We start from the raw sequence: 18,788 nt of genomic DNA, 5'->3' as shown, positions 1-18,788 counted from the left end.
AGAGGAAGAAGAAAATTGCAGAAAGAACTAAATGTCAAATCACACGGACTAAATAAAACAACGACAAAGAGTTGACTATGGCAGTGGAAACAGAAAAAGTTAATCACCAGACGTCGCGCTGTATTAAATGGGGATACCGGGCAAAGAATACTAAAAAGAAATACGCCTAACTTTCATAACTCACTGTGCAAGTCACATGGGTGCACAAAAATAAAAAGTTTAATTGAAATAAATAAAAAGGAAAACCGCCGCAAACAGGAAACCAAGTGAGTTTTTTCTGCGAAACAAAGTAAGGTTTGATTAGCCTAGTCACGTCGAGATGCACAACTGATCGGATACAGCCATTCACCGAGGAAAGCAGAGCGGGTGGGGGGGGGGGGGTTATTCTGCAAGTGTCCACCTAGTGGACATGTCCATTTCGCCTCCTGCTGAACTGCTGATTGGCTGGGGGCGCCTGCCTCATGAGGCTTACCCCAGCCCACACAGCAGCAGACGAATTGGACATGTCCACTAGGTGGATACGTCCACCGAGTGGATTTATTCGGGCTCCCGGTCCGCTTTGTGACACCCGGCCGAATGTGATGCCAACCACCACCCTGCCCTCCCTGCGGGATCGGGATGCATAAATTGGGAAAAAGTGACGCATACGCCCTACTAAAAGTGGCCATCGTGGACTCTCATCGCCCGTGTGCGCGCGTGGCAAGATTGGAGACTCGCTCTAGTACCGCGAAAGTCGGACGTCGTCCGAGAGTGATGGCTATAAATAGCAACGGGGCCACCTTCCGGGTCGCCGCTGCCCTTTCTCCGTAGCGTGCCGTCGGCAGTGACGTCATTGTCAAGGGGGCGACGCGTGACGTCACCTCGGGCAGGTGATCGGCGACTGCAATCTCGGGTCGTGTCGGCCCGACGCGAGGCTGCCCCTTTCCCTCTCTCATCCTTGCCTCCTTCCTTCTCCTTGTTTCATCGTTCTCGCACTCGCGCTTTCTGGCAGACATGGCGAATTATGAACGAGCGCCCAGGGAAGACGCTGATATCACGGGCTTTAATTTTGCATGCCTCGTCGTCGTCTGTGTGCGCGCCCATTGTTGCAAGAATAAACTCGCCTGCGCTTTATCGCCCAGTTCTCAAGAGTGAGGAAACGAGTGGATGCGTGTGCTACATAGTTTAACTTTATCATAAGAAGCCAAGGACAACATAGGGGAAATTACTTGTGCTTAATAAATGAAGTAATGAAACGATAAATTAATGGAAATTAAAGTGGATGAAAAAACAACTTGCCGCAGGTGGGAACCGAACCCACAACCTTCGCATTTCGCGTGCGATGCTCTACCAATTGAGCTACCGCGGCGCTGTTCTCCCATCCACTTTCTTGGGTATTTATGTGTCCTAGTAGAACCCTGGGAGTGTTAGCCAGCGCCGCCACTCACAGACCTTGGCGGCGGACGTGGAACGTCCTTCATGCCGCAGGCGTCACGAGAACGTGATCTTTTTGGGTGAAGGCAACTGGTAAATAAACCCACATATGCTACCTAAAGGCATCAATGTTGCCGGATTCGGGACCCTCGTTATGTAATCAACGCCCTTTCTCTCTTTCTTTCTTTGTTCTCATAGCCCTTTCTTCTCATAGTTTAACTTCGTGGTTTAGCACCGCCACGCCTTCTCGCATGCTGGGTTGAGCTCGTCGACGACTGCACTGAAAGCCACTTTTGTGAGTTTTGACTGTCACACTTCGTTTTAAACGTTGCATTAATGGCACTAGCTAAAAAAGAAAAAAAAAGGGCCACCGGTTGGTATATGGAGTGGACAATAAACTTATCCGCTGGCACTCCAGCCTCATTTCCTTCCCCTGCGGCGTGAGCCCGCAGTGATTCTCGGTTCTCTGTCTTGCAATTACGTCATTTTCATCGCCCTACTATGAAGTGCCGCAGAGTACACTTTCTTTCGGGTGTGATAGCTCGTATGTGATGTCTTTCAAGTCGAGCCTCCTGATCCACGTATACGTTCACGAGTAAATAGGGTTTGTTAAGTGAAGAAACAACACGAATCAGGTGCGCGATTGCCGGCGATCGAAGGTGTCCCACGAAAGCACACGAGCCACGTACAGCCGCCCTGATTTTTAATAATATAGCGCGAGCGTCGACTGAACTGCTGGTGAGCGCCTTATAACGGCGATAAGCGTGCAACAAGAGCGTGCAACAAGGCGAGTGCAACAAGGCAACAAGGCTCGTGCGCGAACTCTCGCCTTGTTGCACGCTTATCGCCGTTATAAGGCGCTCACCAGCAGTTCAGTCGACGCTCGCGCTATATTATTAAAAATCAGGGCGGCTGTACACCCTGGGAGGCTAAGCAGCGAGGAGCGTAGGGCACACGGCCCAACATTAGACAGTCACGTTAGCAGTAAAAAGCATATACAAACCCGCCGCGGTGGCTTGGTCGTTGCGACGCTCCGCTGCGGAGCACGAGTTCGTGGGTTTAATCCTCAGCCCAATGTGACAGAACTTCCATGAAGGCGAGATGTAGCAAAGGCTCACGTGCATCGATTACTCTGTACGTTATACACGCCACGCATTCGAAAGTTAATTCGGAGCCCTCCACTGCAGGGAGCCTCGTGACCCACAGTGCAGCTTCGGGACGTTAGCAACGGTAATTACTTTTACTTTCGACAATACTACAGAGTGCGCTTTTCGTTATGAAATTTACATTAAACAAAACAACATTGTGACCGACTGCGACTTGATTTGCTGGACACACACACACACACACACACACACGCACACGCGCACACGCGCACACACGCACGCACACGCACACGCACACACACAAAGAAGGAAAGAAAGAAGAAAGAACGAGGCAGGCTTTTTTTTTCGTCTAACCACGTTACCTTTCTTTCCAGCACCTTTTTTTCTTCTCTGTTAACGTTCGCGTTTCTTTTTGGCAATTAAGAAGTTTCAAGTCCAGCCCCAAGGAAGCTGACATTTACAAGCGCACGTCAGGGTCACAGGCCGCGACATTGCTGGTGACGCCGAGGGGACCCGCGCAAGCACGCGCGGGATCGTACTAGTAGTATTATATACTTCGTACATGGCCCGGGCCTCCGAGCACGCCACGGCCGCCGCGCCGGTGACGAGCGAGGCGCAGGGGTGGGGTGGGGGGACACCGCGTTAAAGGCCAGGGCGCAGCCCCGGGGCGCGTGTCCCGGCGGTGCCGACCGCACCCACCAGCTCCAGTGCGGCCGCGGTTCGGAGCAGCAGCCTGCCCGGTGTGTCTCAGTCTACGCCCGGGCCGGCTGACCGACGCTCGCAGGGGCACGGCCGGCATCGCCGAGGACTGGGTGCCCCGCCTGCAATCGTGAGTGCGTCGCTAGGCCTCACACGGTTTGCCTCGCTGCGGCCTAAGATCAATGCGGGCGAATTCGTTGCGTGATCCTTGCGTGTTGGTGTAAACCTTTCGCGCGCATGCGGTCGTCAGAGGACGTTTCTTTCTCGTCGATTTGCAAAGGGCATTGTTATTGCTTGCCCTTTGATTGCTTGCATAAGAGAGAGAGGGAAAGGATACGAAATACTGGGAGGTCAACCGGACAAGCTTCTAGTTTGATACCCGGTGTACTGGATATAGGAAAAGAGAAAGAGTAAAAAAGAGGCAGAAAGTGAGCACTGCGTGTATGCAGGAGGTTCTACAGGAGGGCTACGATATAATCGGTGACTCGGGCGACCTTTGCACTTCATCTATAGTTCACGAATAGCTTACTGCGCCACGATGTGACCACCAGTATTAAATAAAAGCACATAAGGCATTGTGTAGCCGCATCAATGTGCATTGGTTGAAATGGGCCTACTTTCCTGTGTTCAAAGTAAGAAATCGTGGTTTCAGTGTATGATTGTGTTGTATTTCATTAGAGACTTGCTGCGCAAGGTCTCTTGAGATCATTTGCAGCGTGCCGCGTGCATGCTGGTGACTTAGGTGGTGAGTGAGTCGCGTTTTCTTTTGTCGTTTATTTCTCGCCGATTAGCAGAGTGGAGAGGCAATATTTGCCTGTTGAATTTTTCGTTACGTAGTGCGCTTATTTTTGTACGGCTAGGTCTTTCTGCTTGCCAACTGTCACACTGTCCTCGTTGTCGCGCCTCAAAGCTGCTTTGTGAATTTGTGCTTGCACGTGTGTATGTGTTCCTGCATGCATGCTTGCGTGTATTTGTTAGGACGAACGGACTATATTTAGCCTGAATCGGTGAGTGTAATTTGCATCAGTTCTTTGCGCTGTGCTAGCGCCAAACGGGGAAGCTTCAGGATACAGGATGAATGACAATAACTAATAATGTGCAACTCCTAGAACGCTGGTCCACGTATCGAGAATTGAAAGTTTGCACAGAGCCCAATGAAAACTTTTTTATTCGTCAGCGAGCTTTCAGTGAAACTTGCTGTCTAGTGGAATCTTTCGTGAGTGCGCTTCTCCCAAAGCGAGTTACTATGCAGTGAAGAGAACCTTCCGCCGTTATTGGGCAGTTGGTCGCTATATACACGTTCGTAACACTGTGCTTTCACATTCTGTCTTTAACACGTGCTTTCACATTCACGTAAGGACAAGGCATATAGCCAGCTCTGCTGCGTTCAAGTGCTTTACTGGATGCACAGCGGCACTGTTTCTTGTTTTGACGAAGTTGCTAAGAACACTAGAGTGATCAGACTTGGTTTCCCCGTCAACATTCGAAGTAGCGACATTCTGACGGACTACAATATACTAAAAAAGAAAAAGAAAGTATGCCTTTTATGCCGTGCTCAACGCCAAAGCTGTTAGGACCTGTCCGATCCGCAAGAAGATGTAATGATCATGACGTGGTCCCTACAACGATGAAATAAATAAAAAAATTAGTAGAATACAAATGATCCCAGCTGGTATCGAACCTGGGAACCCAATTCTGGAAATTGACGCTCGAATCAACTGCACTGCAATGATATCGACATTCCGCTATCTATAAAAACCGTAATGGCTCACCGGACGCCCGTTCTGGTCTGCACCACAATGCACGATAGCATTCAACAACAACTCGGTGATAAATAAAGAAGCAGCAGAGTGTAAATAAATCTATCTATCTATCTATCTATCTATCTATCTATCTATCTATCTATCTATCTATCTATCTATCTATCTATCTATCTATCTATCTATCTATCTATCTATCTATCTATCTATCTATCTATCTATCTATCTATCTATCTATCTATCTATCTATCTATCTATCTATCTATCTATCTATCTATCTATCTATCTATCTATCTATCTATCTATCTATCTATCTATCTATCTATCTATCTATCTATCTATCTATCTATCTATCTATCTATCTATCTATCTATCTATCTATCTATCTATCTATCTATCTATCTATCTATCTATCTATCTCTTGCCCGCGCCGATAACCGCGTGAACTTGAAGCTTTGTCAGCGTAGGTTGCGCAATTTTCAGGTCGAGTAGTTTTCCGACATATACAGCATTTCGCAACCCCTCATACGAACGCGTAGGTTGGCATACAGGCACGCGATTGGGTATTCCACTGCAAACTGTCAACGCGTGCATAAACCAGGCGTATAAAGAATTACGGCAGAACCCGTCTCACGATGACTGTCGAAGGTAATGCTATTAGTATTCAAGTGCTGCAGCGACGCACCGTATTGCTGAACTCACGGTCATTTCGTATCCGTAATGGTCACTCCAAGACTTCCCTTGCTTCGACTATACCGTTTGTCCCGGCTAACATTAGCCAAGCCATTCAAAGAGAAAGAGAGGTGATTAGAAAACCACAGTGCAAGGTACGATTGTAAGACCGACGGTGTTCGGTGGTCAGTCCTCTGACGACCGAAGGCCGTCGGTCTTATATTTGAATCTTGCACCAAGTTTCTGTAATCAGTAACAGGAGGTCCCCTTACAACCTCGTGCTGTGGGACCTCCTGTATATGTACTGACATATCCGTATATTTGTGTGCATTGCATGAATGGAGAATTTATGTATTATTTATTTATTTTAATAAATTTATTTATTTATTTATTTATTTATTTATTTATTTATTTATTTATTTATTTATTTATTTATTTATTTATTGCCATCGCTGATGCCGTGTTTGGTCTTGCGTCCTTTCTCTAGGCAGGTGTATCCCGAGGGAAGGTGTTTCTAGCTGGCAGAGGGCGCACATAGGAACCAGCCATTCCTGAGGGGGGCAAATCACGTGCGCCGGCCGCCGACAGCCGGCCCCAAGGTGAGTACCTCAGCTCCGCGTCACCGACTCGAAAACATATCATTTAAGTGTTAACGTAAAGCACATTGCGCTGCAGTGCTTTTCTACCTCACCTTCGACGTGAGACACGAGAAATGGCACAGGGAGTGATCAGCAGTGGCCAAAAACCGGAATCCTCAGCCAGGGACCAATGTTTAGGAAGAAGGCTTGGGTCTTTGTGAGGGCAACAAGGTCGATATTTATGGTCGGAGCAACGAAAGCAGTATGAAAAAGAAAAACGCCACGTATAGAGGCTTAGATAAAGAAAGACAGCTACAGACAAGCGGCACTTGCCAGGTCCTTTTCTCTGCTGCTTTTTTTTTCGCACCGATTTTATCGTTACAATGACAAATTCGTGCCAACCCGACCTTACCCCCCTCCCCCTACCCCCCCCCCCCCGAAAAAGAGAGAGAAAGAAAGAAAGAATAAAAATTAAATTATGGGGTTCTACGTGTCATAACCCCGTTTTGATAGTGGAATACCCTGCAATCGGTTTCGGTGCTTTCTTTTTTTTTCTGAGGTGTTACCCTGCCGAAGGCAAGTCTATACTTGTCGGAACGTATAGTTAGGTGTCCGCTATTTGGCCACTGCTGATGCACTTCAACCCTCCACCTTAATGCTAACGTTTTGTCGTGTTTATAAATTACACTTACGTCGGACGTCTTACGTCGGTTTCCAAGAATGCATGCGTCGCCTTGCGTTCGATGCTCAAGTTGTTATAGAGTGTTTCTCGACGGGGCAACACCGACTTGTGCTCATTGCCAGCACGATAAGTTGGCGCGGAGTTAACGCAAGGAAAAGAAGTGCAATGCCCCCCCAAAAGCTTGTTCAGTGCTCGAATAAACAGAAGCGGGGAATGCGAGGAAAGAAGAGCGTGATTTCAAAGCGTCGGGCAATCCGCCAGCACGCAGTCAGGGCAAAATTGTGTACGTGACTGCTGTGAAAAATGATCTGCAGGTGTTTCGAGTAATCCGCTTCATGGGCATGGCGATTATGGAGCTCGAAGTGAAACGTATCGACAGCGTTTTTTTGTATACCTTTCGAGCTGAATTATTTAAACGGAATATCGTCGGCATGCACTTTCTGCGAGTGGCCAGGACAAATAACGGTCGTTAAATTGCGCGCCCCTTTCATTAGATGGAATTAAAAGCAATTAGCGTCAGTGATGCGAAGTCTCTATCGTGTCCACTTAGTGCACGTGACACATCGCTGCCAAGTGTGCCGAAGGTTCTCGCGTTCGTTGAATGCCCCACGGCGTTTCGCTTCAGTGCTACGTGAACGACACTTTGTTGGCACGATACACCACTTTGCATGGGTCTTTATTTTTGTCGCTATTTCTTGTCTCTAAAAAAAAAAAAACTGTGTTTGTAATTACTCAGCATTATCATTATGAAGAAGACTAAGAATCATTTTTGTTCGGGCTTTGCGTTCGCAGAAAAATGCCCGCTTTAACGTAATTTTCGCGCGTTATTCGCCCACCGTACGACTTGCAATTGCACGCAGACAGTTATTCGTAGATTTCGCCTTATACAGCTGGTGGGGCGATGTTTTAAATATTAATATATTTGAAACCACTAAATATTGCAAGTAATTCATGGCAATAAATAAAAGAAAGGGGGGTAGAAAAAGAAGCAAAAGTAAACAAAAAAAATCCAGGAAGCATGATGTTTAAAGTAGTTGGTAGCTTGAACTGCTGCTGTTGTGTAAATGCAGGCATAGGGCTTTGTGTATTAACTTGATTCTTTCTTCCAGCAATCGCACAAGGTAAGTGTTTCCTACAATCGCCGATCCGTTCCTTTCTCGAACGCTTCTGCCACATCTCCTCTTCGCAGCTGAAATCAGCGCACAAGAGCGCATAGACTCTGCTTATTTCCTGGCACCGATGCTTAAGAATGCGCTCTGTCTGTATCGCTCAAGAACTGTTGCTATTTGTACTAACACCATGCAAGAGAGTGCTGCAACGAGCGCAGCGAACACATTTTAGAGATACGAGCACATTTTCTGCGAGCTTTATCCTTGCTTTCTTTCTTCGCAATCAGCTGCCTGCTATCTTTTTTGCCTGTTAAGCAGACGCATTAATATTGCGTCTGCGTGGGACTACGCTACGCTATCACGTGTTCATTCACTCGTGTTCCAGAAAATGATTTGCCTCTCTGAAGACTATAATTCGCCTCGTGAATTCTGTGAAATGCTTACGGGCCTTGTAATCTTCGTGCGTTCGAATCCCAGCAAGTGCTATACGATGCATAACGTGCTGTGGCCGTCATGTTGAGCACGTTAAGCAGTACTATTTCGTATTGTCATCTGCGCGCAAACGCAACGTATAAACGCGGCAAATAACTCGGTCCCCTTGATGCTACCACAAACAGATCCGCGTATGTGATGCTGCGCCTGTGCATTGTGCGCTTTGTGAGGGCGCGCATTGTCGGCATTTATGATAAGTTACCGCGAAGTGAGCGAGTTAACATCACGAAGTATTCACTGCGTGGCCAGAGCATATACAGAAGATGTGCTGTGTGCACAGTAATGGCTAGCTCACCGCGCATGCTGTGTGTAACTCGACAAAGACCAATTCAGTGTAGGACGAAGAAAGAGAGGCCTTGAAAAATAGCGGTGCAACAGGGCATGCACGGAGGGCAACACAAACTGACAGCCGCTCTTTCAGTGCCTCCCAAATATTAGTTTATTAACGTTATTTAGTGATAGCCCCCTTGTCGTGGGCCGTTCTTCTTTATTCGACATGAACGACCAACTATCCGAAATAAATACGTTTCTGAAGAATACGCTTCTACACCATACGGGACGGTCTTATGTCGCTTGGCACTTTTACAAAATGTGTCGAACACATGTCCCTTGCTCGGGCTATCGTTTTCTTTCTCTTTTTCTTTTGTGTAGTGAGAACTAAAATGCGCGTCTCAATCAACACGACACTAACGCTTCGGGGCTTTATTTGCACATGTCAAGGCTTCTCGTTTTGTCAAAATTATTTGATTTTCTTTCCTCACGTACGCAGAAGTGATTGCGATGCGTGACGCTTATCATTTTCGTTGCATTTTCGCTACAAGGCATTCGCAGTGAAATGTGGTATGGATTGCGGATGGAATGTGATAACCTTCGCTGCGTGTTATTCACTCCCCGCTCATTACTGAGAGCTCGTCACTGACCGCCCGTCAATCACGACATCTCGAAGTCTTCGCGTCATGAACTGTTGTCGAACGAGCCTGGTCTCCTATTTGCCCAGCCGAAACAGCGAGGCCGAATGACATGTAATGGAGTGGGCTAATTTTTACAGCAGTTGCAGCTGTCTATATGTTTTCGTCTGTGTCACCTCGCATGCTCAGCTACAACTCAATCGAAAATAGCAGGGAAGTTTTTGTAATAACATGCAAGGATCGTGTTCTTTGGGATCGCCGTTTCTAAAATATTTTTAACGGGAGCCTTAGTGATTCGGGCCTCGGTGTCAATGTCATCTTCGTGGCAACGCGGCCGGCTTTCGAAGACCCTGTAAGGCGCAGAGATATGGCATGGAGAGAACCAGGCTGTACGTTCGCCACACTTACTTTAAGGTGTGAGCGGATCGTTCGGGCTTGTACTTCACACCTACATTTGTGGCGCAGTGTGCAAGCGACTGTTGGAAAACGAAGCAGTAGTCATTGTGGAAAGCAGTTCACCTCGATATGATTTTTCCATTGCAGGCTGTGTCGGTGTAAAAGTGTATGCAGACGTCACGTCTCTTCGGAAATCATATACATGAAAGCTTGTCGCGCATCAAGCGTTTGGTCAAAAGTTTCAGACAGCCAGAATCCACTGGCATATTATTTCGCGCAATTCTCTTGCCAATCGAAACAATGATTCAAATGAAATAGTGCCCCAAATGATGCAAGGAAAATTCTAAAAAAAATTTGAAATGAGTGATTCATAAACAGGCGATATTTAACGTACCGAAGGTATACAGGGCATACGAGGGACGTCGTATCTGCAAGAACCCAGTTTAATTTTCTTTCCCCGGCTGGAGTTTCTTAATATGCCTTGACATATCTTAGTGTAGAGGTCGCTTTCCTCACTGCCGCACGCCCCCAATTCGAAGCGCGGTTGCCACTGCCAAGAAACGAACCCGCGGCCTCGCGATAACCCCCGCTGCGGTGGGTAATCGCGATACAAGAGTGCGACGAAGAATAATAAGACCAATATAACACCTGCTCCCATGGTCGCTACCCCTGTCGAGCTCCAGCCGCTGACACAGCCGACGACACCACCCGGGAACGTGGGAACAGGGCCGAGGGCAGGCCACGCCGATATACCATTCGCTATCCGAAGCTGGTGGGTGTCGTCGTTGGTCTCCCCAGCCTCACTCAGCCAGCGGGTTCTCCCGCACGGATCGCGTGTGCGCGCACGTATGTACGTACACGAAGAAGAAGGCCGGCGATACCGGCAAACGTATACGGGCACTTTCGACCGAGCTCTCTCTCTCTCTCTCTCCACCCATACAAATGCGCGAAGTCTGTTCCTCGGCGTAAGGCCCTCGGCTCTCTTTCCAATCCAATCGCAGCTGCAATATCACCATTGCAGAAAGGCTTCTTGATTCGTCTTGGCGCGCTCGTAGCGAGGGTGCGCGCTGATAGGCAGTGTCCCGCGCTCCATACGGCTTAATGCGTGTGTTGGGACACGGAGTTTAAGGCTAAGCGTATGTACATACAAGACGAGTTCTAGATGCGATGCCAGAAGAGGCGGACACACTGGCGGCATACAGAAGCACTCTAGAGTTTCGCTTGTATCAAAAGCGGGGAGGGAAAACAAGGAAACAGACTTCAGATACATGAGCAACTCTACAACACTGATATAATTTCAGTCAGCTAAAATCGAGTTAAGCAACTTGCTTTATTGTTTTTTAACGAGCTTCCCACATGAAATAAAGAAAAGGCCAGGTGAGCATCAATTAGAAAAAAAGTCGAAAGGGGTTTTTATACAAGCAATGGTTTTTGTTTGGTTCTGTGGCAGCGTGACCTGCAGTAACCGGCCCTACTGTGAGTGGCCTGTACTATGTGTTCTACTTTGTTCTTTGACATTTGCCATCTTGCACTTTCTTTCCTCTTTCCTCCCCTCCTCTGTATCTTACATTGCTATGTTTCTGTCCCCTCCTCTCTGAAGAGTAGGCAGGCGTTGTGCCCCTTCAGATGGCAGCTGCCAGCGTCCTCCTCGCTTTCCCTTTCCGGTCAAGTGTATATATATTTTTTCAAAACAAATAATAATAATAATAATAATAATAATAATAATAATAATAATAATAATAATAATAATAATAATAACTGGTATGCTCTGGGAGCTATGGGGACCATAACCCGCGTCCTTGTGCCAGAGCCACTGAACCACGACGGCAAGTTTAGACTGCTCTGTTCCCGACGTCGTTCGTTGATTTGCAATTGCCGTGCACCCATAGCTCCAGTACGTCTTGTAGCAACACGCATCGCGTGACAAATGCCATCCAGAGCGTCCGTACGCTGTGCAGTGTCGACCCCGGGATTCTCAGGCGCCTACATACGATCGACTGGTGGACCACACGTTGGTTTCATGTCTGCCGCGCTTCACAATTAGTAACGGGCGCAGAGCTAATAGATCATGGCGTATAATCACTTGACCAACCATTACCTTCTCCCCCCAAAAACGTCAACGCATCCCTCTCCCCGCTTTCTTCACTCTCTTCACTCGTATTGAAATGAACGTAGTAAAAAAAAAAAAAAACGATTTGTACAGATGCCCGCGCCCTTGTCTGTGGTGCACTCGTGCACTTAGCTGCAAATAAAATAATGTGTTAACGCCAAAGCAGCGATTACATTCAAGGACATCACGCAGATAACTACGTGACTTACGTGTACAGGTGACTTACCGCTATTCACAATTGCGCAGCCTCTCGAACCAAGCAGCAAACCAGGAATATCACTCTTTTATTTATTTATTTTTTGCCTCACAGCGCACTGCTTGAGCGCTCTAGGCAAGAGTGTGGGCGTCTGTAGACATAACAATGGTTTCTGGAGCATTATTTCGTGGGTAACCAAGGTTCTTTCTACACCAATCTTCAGAAAGCATAAGTTGAGGATGTGAAATGCCTCACAACATGTGCAGTGAAGTAAAAAAAAAATCGCATTCATTTTAGTTGCGCAAGAAAGGTACGACACTGTATTGTTCGGCATGACGTGTATACGCATAACGAATCCCTCCGAAGAGCCCTGCTGACACACCTCGCGAAAGGCGAGATCTCTCTATCCGTAGCCTTCATCCACCCTGTCTGCTATAGCAATTTAGGTTCGCCTATAGAGATTCTTTTCTGAAATCGGTACTACGAAAGGGGAGTTCATGAGATTGGTTTATGTGATCATTTGTGTGTTGATAGATGATTCCGAACCAGGCGTATACTAATTCCTCAATGCACCGACTGCTAGGCTTTACCACTTTATTAGACGTGTTTTTACACACGTAGCGCTCGTATTATCACATTATCACTCGTATGCGCCAGGGACCTTTGAATTTCTTAACAATGGTTGCAATCGGGCACGATCCTCGATACGCGAGAGTTAACTGTGCGTGCCTATGTACGGTATCGACAGGCATGACTGCTTGAAATGAAGGAAACGTTGTGAACGGCTCCAGGTCGTCGTTCTAACCTCCCGTCACGCAAGTATAAGGGCCTTGAGGAAGTGACGCTTTGACTTAGTCGACGGGACAGAACTACGTGTGGAATCACAAGTCAGAAAGTACGCTTAATAGACAAACGAAAGAACGGCCTAGCCAAACGCGGCGCAGAACTCTGACCAACCGCAGAACCCTGACCAACCGCGCGGAGGTGGCGCCCATATCTCTAGCCTTGTAGTCGTCCTTTGCCCCTGAGAGGTGGACGCGTGTCTCAGCGAACGTCTTTTTTCTTTTATTTTGCAAATTTTGTTTTGCTCCGACGAACTGGCCTCTTCGGACGTATTTGTTAATCAGACCTCGCGCCGGCAGTGTCGCCCATCGCGCGCGTGGGCGTGTATTCAAAAGGCGTTCTCGAGGGTCTCGCGTCCGGTACGCAGTACGTGCCTGCAGCGATGCTCCTTGGCGCTCCTCCTTCTTTCTTCTCTTCGTTCCTGCCTTTCACATTCTATGTACAAGCCTTTCTTTCTTTTTTTCTTTTCTCGTCCCCGGTCCACGCGTTGAGTGTCCACCGCAGCTGTCCGCCGCAGCCCACAGTCGAAAATGGATGGTTGGAAATTTTCCGCGTTGAATTGTGTCACGGCTGCGCATTGGGACGCATATCTTCGCGCTCGGCGTGTCATTGCCGGCGTGCCCACTTGGTATACACCGAGCCACCGTTTCGCGTGTCTGCTTTTGGAATTGTTTTGCAAGCTACCACGCACATTACCCGTGGATGAGGCGATGACCGCGGTGGATTCAGGTATGCAACAGCGTACACGAAACGTGACAAGGTTATGGAGATGATCGCGCTCGGACAGCGGGCGCATGCGCGTTTAGCATGGCCCAAAATAGATTGCGCATATGTCCTTTACACTAAGTCCGCTTAACGTCTGCTCTTTCTGAGCTAAGAGCGAAGAAAAAAACGAGATGCACTACCGATGCACCGTAATGTATGAGCCTATCTGCCTCGTAAATCGGCATTTTTGTACCCGCTGGAAGGTAATGAGGTTGTTAATGTTTCTGTCATCATCATCGTAACGCAATAACATTTATTTACAGTGACAGTTCCTGCTCAAGAATAAATGTTTCTGTGTGCAGCAGGGCAGGCGTTATTTAGGTATATAAGTAAACGAGTAACGTAGGAGATAAACCTAATTATGTAGTAATTGCATGCGAAAAGAGCGCGACCACATTTTTTGTATACGTTTAGATCACGCAAGGTGTGAATGAGATCCTGATTTTGATCTTAACCCGCCGTGGTTGCTCAGTGGCTATGGTGTTATGGTGTTAGGCTGCTGAGCACGAGGTCGCGGGATCGAATCCCGGCCACGGCGGCCGCATTTCGATGAGGGCGAAAACACCGGTGTGCTTAGATTTAGGTGCACGTTAAAGAACCCCGGGTGGTCAAAATTTTCGGAGTCCTCCACTACGCCGTGCCTCATAATCGCAAAATGGTTTTGGCACATAAAACCCTGTATAATAATTAAAAAATGGTTTTGATCTTAGAGAAATGCCACGCAACTGTACAAGACTAAATATTGCAAGGTGTACGCGTGCATTCTTTTCCCTTTTGACTGCACCATATCCTTCCTGAAAGCTATGAAAATATGCATATGAGAAGAAAGAAGATACGTGATACACTGATAGTGATCTGTGCTCTGATGAGTCTACGCGATAACGAACATACAAACGGTAAAAAGTTTTCAGCGCTTGGACGCTGTATGCTCTGTGTAGTTAGACGCCCCTGGTTAACGTTAACCCTATATTGGGCTATTGGACTAGCAAGGAAACTAGAGCCAACTAGAAATGCATTTCACCCTACCTTGAGTGTAGATGATGCGAACGAGAACCGACTTCGCTGTCTATGCTCAGCAGACAGCGTCAAAGCCACGGCCATGCCTAAGAGGCAGGGTGATGTGTTTATCAGCAGACCAATACGTTTATTTATTTATTTATTTATTTATTTATTTATTTATTGACATATACTGCAGCCCAATATAGGGCTATAGCAGGAGTGAGAGTTCCTGATTACTTTAGTGATTGCGGGTATTCTTTATAATTATGTGTGTCCGTGTGTGCATGTCCATGCGTGCGTGCGTGTGCGCGCGCGCGTATGTGTGTGTATGTGTGTGTGCGTGTGTGTGCGTGTGTGTGCGTGTGTGTGCGTGTGTGCGCGTGTGTGCGCGTGTGTGCGTGTGTGTGTGCGTGTGTGCGTGCGTGCGTGTGCGTGCGTGCGTGCGTGTGCGTGCGTGTGCGTGCGTGTGCGTGCGTGTGTGTGTGTGTGTGTGTGTGTGTGTGTGTGTGTGTGTGTGTGTGTGTGTGTGTGTGTGTGTGTGTGTGTGTGTGTGTGTGTGTGTGTGTTGCAGAAAAGTTGTATGCAGAAAAATTAAACACAACTTCGACATTTGCCCGTGTCGATGTTTTCATACGCCAATGGAATTAGCTGAGCTGCTGACTTGAAGCGAAAGCGAATAATTCTCAAGCTGGTGGAACAGAACTACTGGAACGCAACCCCCGGTGTTGCGCCATACAGTGCTCACGTTTCATCGGCCGTGAGTGGAGCGAGAAGGTGCGCAGAATAAATAATTTCTTGTTTTGAAGGGCCGACTGTCGTGTAGTACCGATATGCCAACTCTGCGTCGCGTTGAATTCCCCTTCCCGTAACCACAGAATCACTTTAATAGAGTCTACGAGACTGAAATTATGCAATTTCTTCACATCTTTGCCATTGTTCATGCCTTTTCATATTATGTATGCTATCCTCATTTGTTAAGAAACTTCACCATATGGAAGTTAGGTGCGACTTTAGAAGTTAGTTGATATCGCAAATGCGTGTCTAATAGAAGGCGCAGGCACATTATTTAATTTCGGCCTCAACTTTTAGGAGAGAGAGCGAGAGAGCAGCGCTGTTATAAACTCATATAGCTAAGATAAGGCTGGAGCACAGGGAATTGGGTCTGCAGCGTTTGAATAATTCAAAACGTCGTGGCGCTTCCTTCTAGCATTTTGAAGTAAGCTCATGGTATTCAGTATAGACAAATTATTTTTCCGACGATCGCTAACTGCAGAAGAAGCATGAGGATAAAGCACGCATAAAAACATTAAGTGCACAGGTTCACAGAAAATTTAAACACTGACTCCAAGAATAGCATACAGTCTATTGTAGATTTATATTGCATTGAGAGCGTATATTTCGACATTAGTTTCGAAAGCAGCCGCGATTAAATTGTGAAAGGTATCTTTCAAACAAAAAAGCTTTGTTTAGGGCAAAATTTAGGCTAAATATTGGTTGCTTCAACATCAAGATAATTTTAGAACTCAGGGAAGTTTTAACGACTCATTTGGAAGTTTTTTTTTTTTTTGTGCTACGCAGCGAATGTGGTACCGAGGGCAGTAGTTAATTGACTGTTCGCTGCTTGTAAATGTTTGCCGCTGCATATCATATTCCTTGTTTGAGAATTGCCAGTAATAGCGGCTTCTTATTTTCTCTTCCCGATGTAAGTAACGGAAGAGATACTAACACAGGTTCGCTGCTAGTAACCAGCGAGCGAAAATACTAAAATGATAACCTCGGCTAAAAGGGCAGACAACCAATTTGTATGGCACCCACCGTTTTTTTCTTCTTCAGTGCGATGGAAACATTACCGGTCAGACTGTCTAATCATGAAGTGGTAACGCGGAAAACGCCGTGGAACATCTTTCATCAGAGAGAGAGAGAAAGAGAGAGAGAGAAAACAAGGGTAGGAAATGCGGGGAGGTCAACCAGAAGAGCATCCGGTTTGCTACCCTACACTGGGGGTGGAGGACAGGGGTATAGAAAGAGGAATAAAGGGATAGAGTAAGCACTGAGTGCGTGTGGGAGGGATACTATACACAGGGACACTATAAACGGCCTCTTAAGCCGGTGCACTTCAAGTATTGCACTAGTGCACGAACCGCCTTTCGAGCCAGTGACGGGTGTGGCCACGGTCCGAGTATCTTTGACTCGGTGAACGGTCTCGAGTCCAGTCGGTGCAAAGTTGCCCGCAGAGAAAGAGTTTTCCGGTCTACAGTGCGAATGTAGTCGTTCACTGGAAGCATGCTAAAAACTGTTATAGGGGAGTGCGATAGCAATTATACGCCGGCATTGGTGGGAGGCAGACGACAGGAGCGGCCGTAGCTGTGAGAAAGCATTACTTCTTTTATCAATTAAGTCGATGTTCCTGCGATTCACATTTTCCGAAGTGTTAAAGTATTTCTGCGATAACAGCTGCGTGTTGTCGAGGTTTTCTGTCTGACTGCTTTAGTATTTAACCAGTAAAAACGAAACCAATCGGATCGAAAACGAAACGACGTTTTCACACAGTTTAGCTTGTTGCCGTTGCTATGCGCGCGCTTTTGATTTCCAAAGAATTGAATAAAGCGCGAGTGCCTAATAATATGCCAACTGCAAGTTCAAGCGATAGTTATGCTGTACTTAATAACAGTCGACTTACGTACAGTAATCTCATAGAATACATTCGAAGTTCCACGATTTCTCCGCCAGGCCTGGCTACTTGTTTTTGAGACTCTGTTTGCGAAATTAAAATTATAATTCCTACTTAAATCGCGAACAGCGTGCTAGATTCTAGCGCTCTACATCATGGTCATTTCCTTTCCATCAACGTCTCACAACACATTGTGGCCATTTGTCAGTCCGTTTAAGAACGGTAATTCTCACCGTTCGTAATAGGGTGCCGTAAGCATATTTTCTTACATTGTTCCCAAACAATAGGTTTAAGGTACTGTCGAGTATTGAAAACAAGCGAGAAGTGGTATTACCACGTGACGATGAGTAATTGCATTCTGGATGCAAGTATATTGCCATGCAGTCAGTGTTAATAGTTGCAGAAAAGTGCCGTTATCCTTTCTTCTAAAAAATCACCAGAAAAGGAAAAGTTGGCGTTTCGTTTAAGAAGCCCCACCAGTAGGCAGATTTATTATTATTATTATTATTATTATTATTATTATTATTATTATTATTATTATTATTATTATTATTATTATTATTATTATTATTATTATTAAACGTAAGAAATGAAAATGCCGAATCCCATCTATTGATGATCTCAGGGATTTTATGCAGAACCCACCATTCGCGAACCTCAAGAGGACATTTCTGGCACCGAGATGAGACCATGCAGCCGCCAGCCCTAAGAATAATGCGCACAAAACGCGGTCAAAATCTGCGGCCCATTGCGGCAATCTTTTGCGTGCTGCGCCATCTCTGAAGCATTACGAAAAACTCGTTTCGGAGAGCGACCAGGTTGGTTGCTCCGCCGATCGCTGGAGGTCAATCACGTCGCTTCGTTTCGGCATGGCGCGTAAGTTGGATTCGTGGCCGTTGCACGTGATTTGGATTCTTGTCCAAGGATTCGATAGTGTCATTAAGTAGCTAACAATAACCTAGTTCATAATCGTTATTCTCTACTTCTTTCTTTTACAAGTTGGAGCGCAGTGAAAACGGGCACTGTTGCTAGGAACAATACTACATGCACAAGTTTGATAATTATAGCAATAAAAAAGAAGAGTAAGTGATAAATTGTCTTCTTCTTTAATAACTTCAGCAGTAGAAAAGCTTGGCAACACAAGAGCCCACTATCGCAAGGTCGTCGCTTTATGTTGGGCAAAACAAAAAGAAAAATGAAGATTGCAAAAGAATTTAATAATAACGTTTCACAATTCTTAAAATACAAGAGAAGATAAACGCACAGTTTATACGCAGCTGCAATTACATATTGGGCGTTATGCTGAGACAGAGCATAATCTGTGGCATGCCTAAGCGGCGTTTAATCATGCTCAAATAGCTGAGTTCACAGAAGTGCATTATAAGCCGC

At 46.5% G+C, this 18,788-nt stretch overlaps 1 protein-coding gene across 3 annotated transcripts in view; it reads left to right on the top strand.

Annotated features, from left to right (window-relative positions):
• Positions 1–18,788, top strand: part of Tsp74F (Tetraspanin 74F) — a 458,205-nt gene that overhangs the window by 276,524 nt on the left and 162,893 nt on the right. For 2 of the 3 annotated variants that reach the window (XM_075690187.1, XM_075690189.1), the window contains one exon: positions 6,138–6,249. The gene's annotated coding sequence lies outside the window, so the exon portion shown is untranslated. Of the gene's footprint in view, positions 1–3,275; positions 3,349–6,137; positions 6,250–18,788 lie in introns of those variants that run through there. The other variant, XM_075690188.1, reaches the window with a different exon arrangement.

Source organism: Dermacentor variabilis, chromosome 4 (assembly GCF_050947875.1).
Source record: "Dermacentor variabilis isolate Ectoservices chromosome 4, ASM5094787v1, whole genome shotgun sequence".
Taxonomy (NCBI): Eukaryota; Metazoa; Arthropoda; class Arachnida; order Ixodida; family Ixodidae; genus Dermacentor; species Dermacentor variabilis.
Note: the sequence above shows the minus strand (reverse complement) of the source record. Positions and strands in the feature narration are given on the sequence as shown.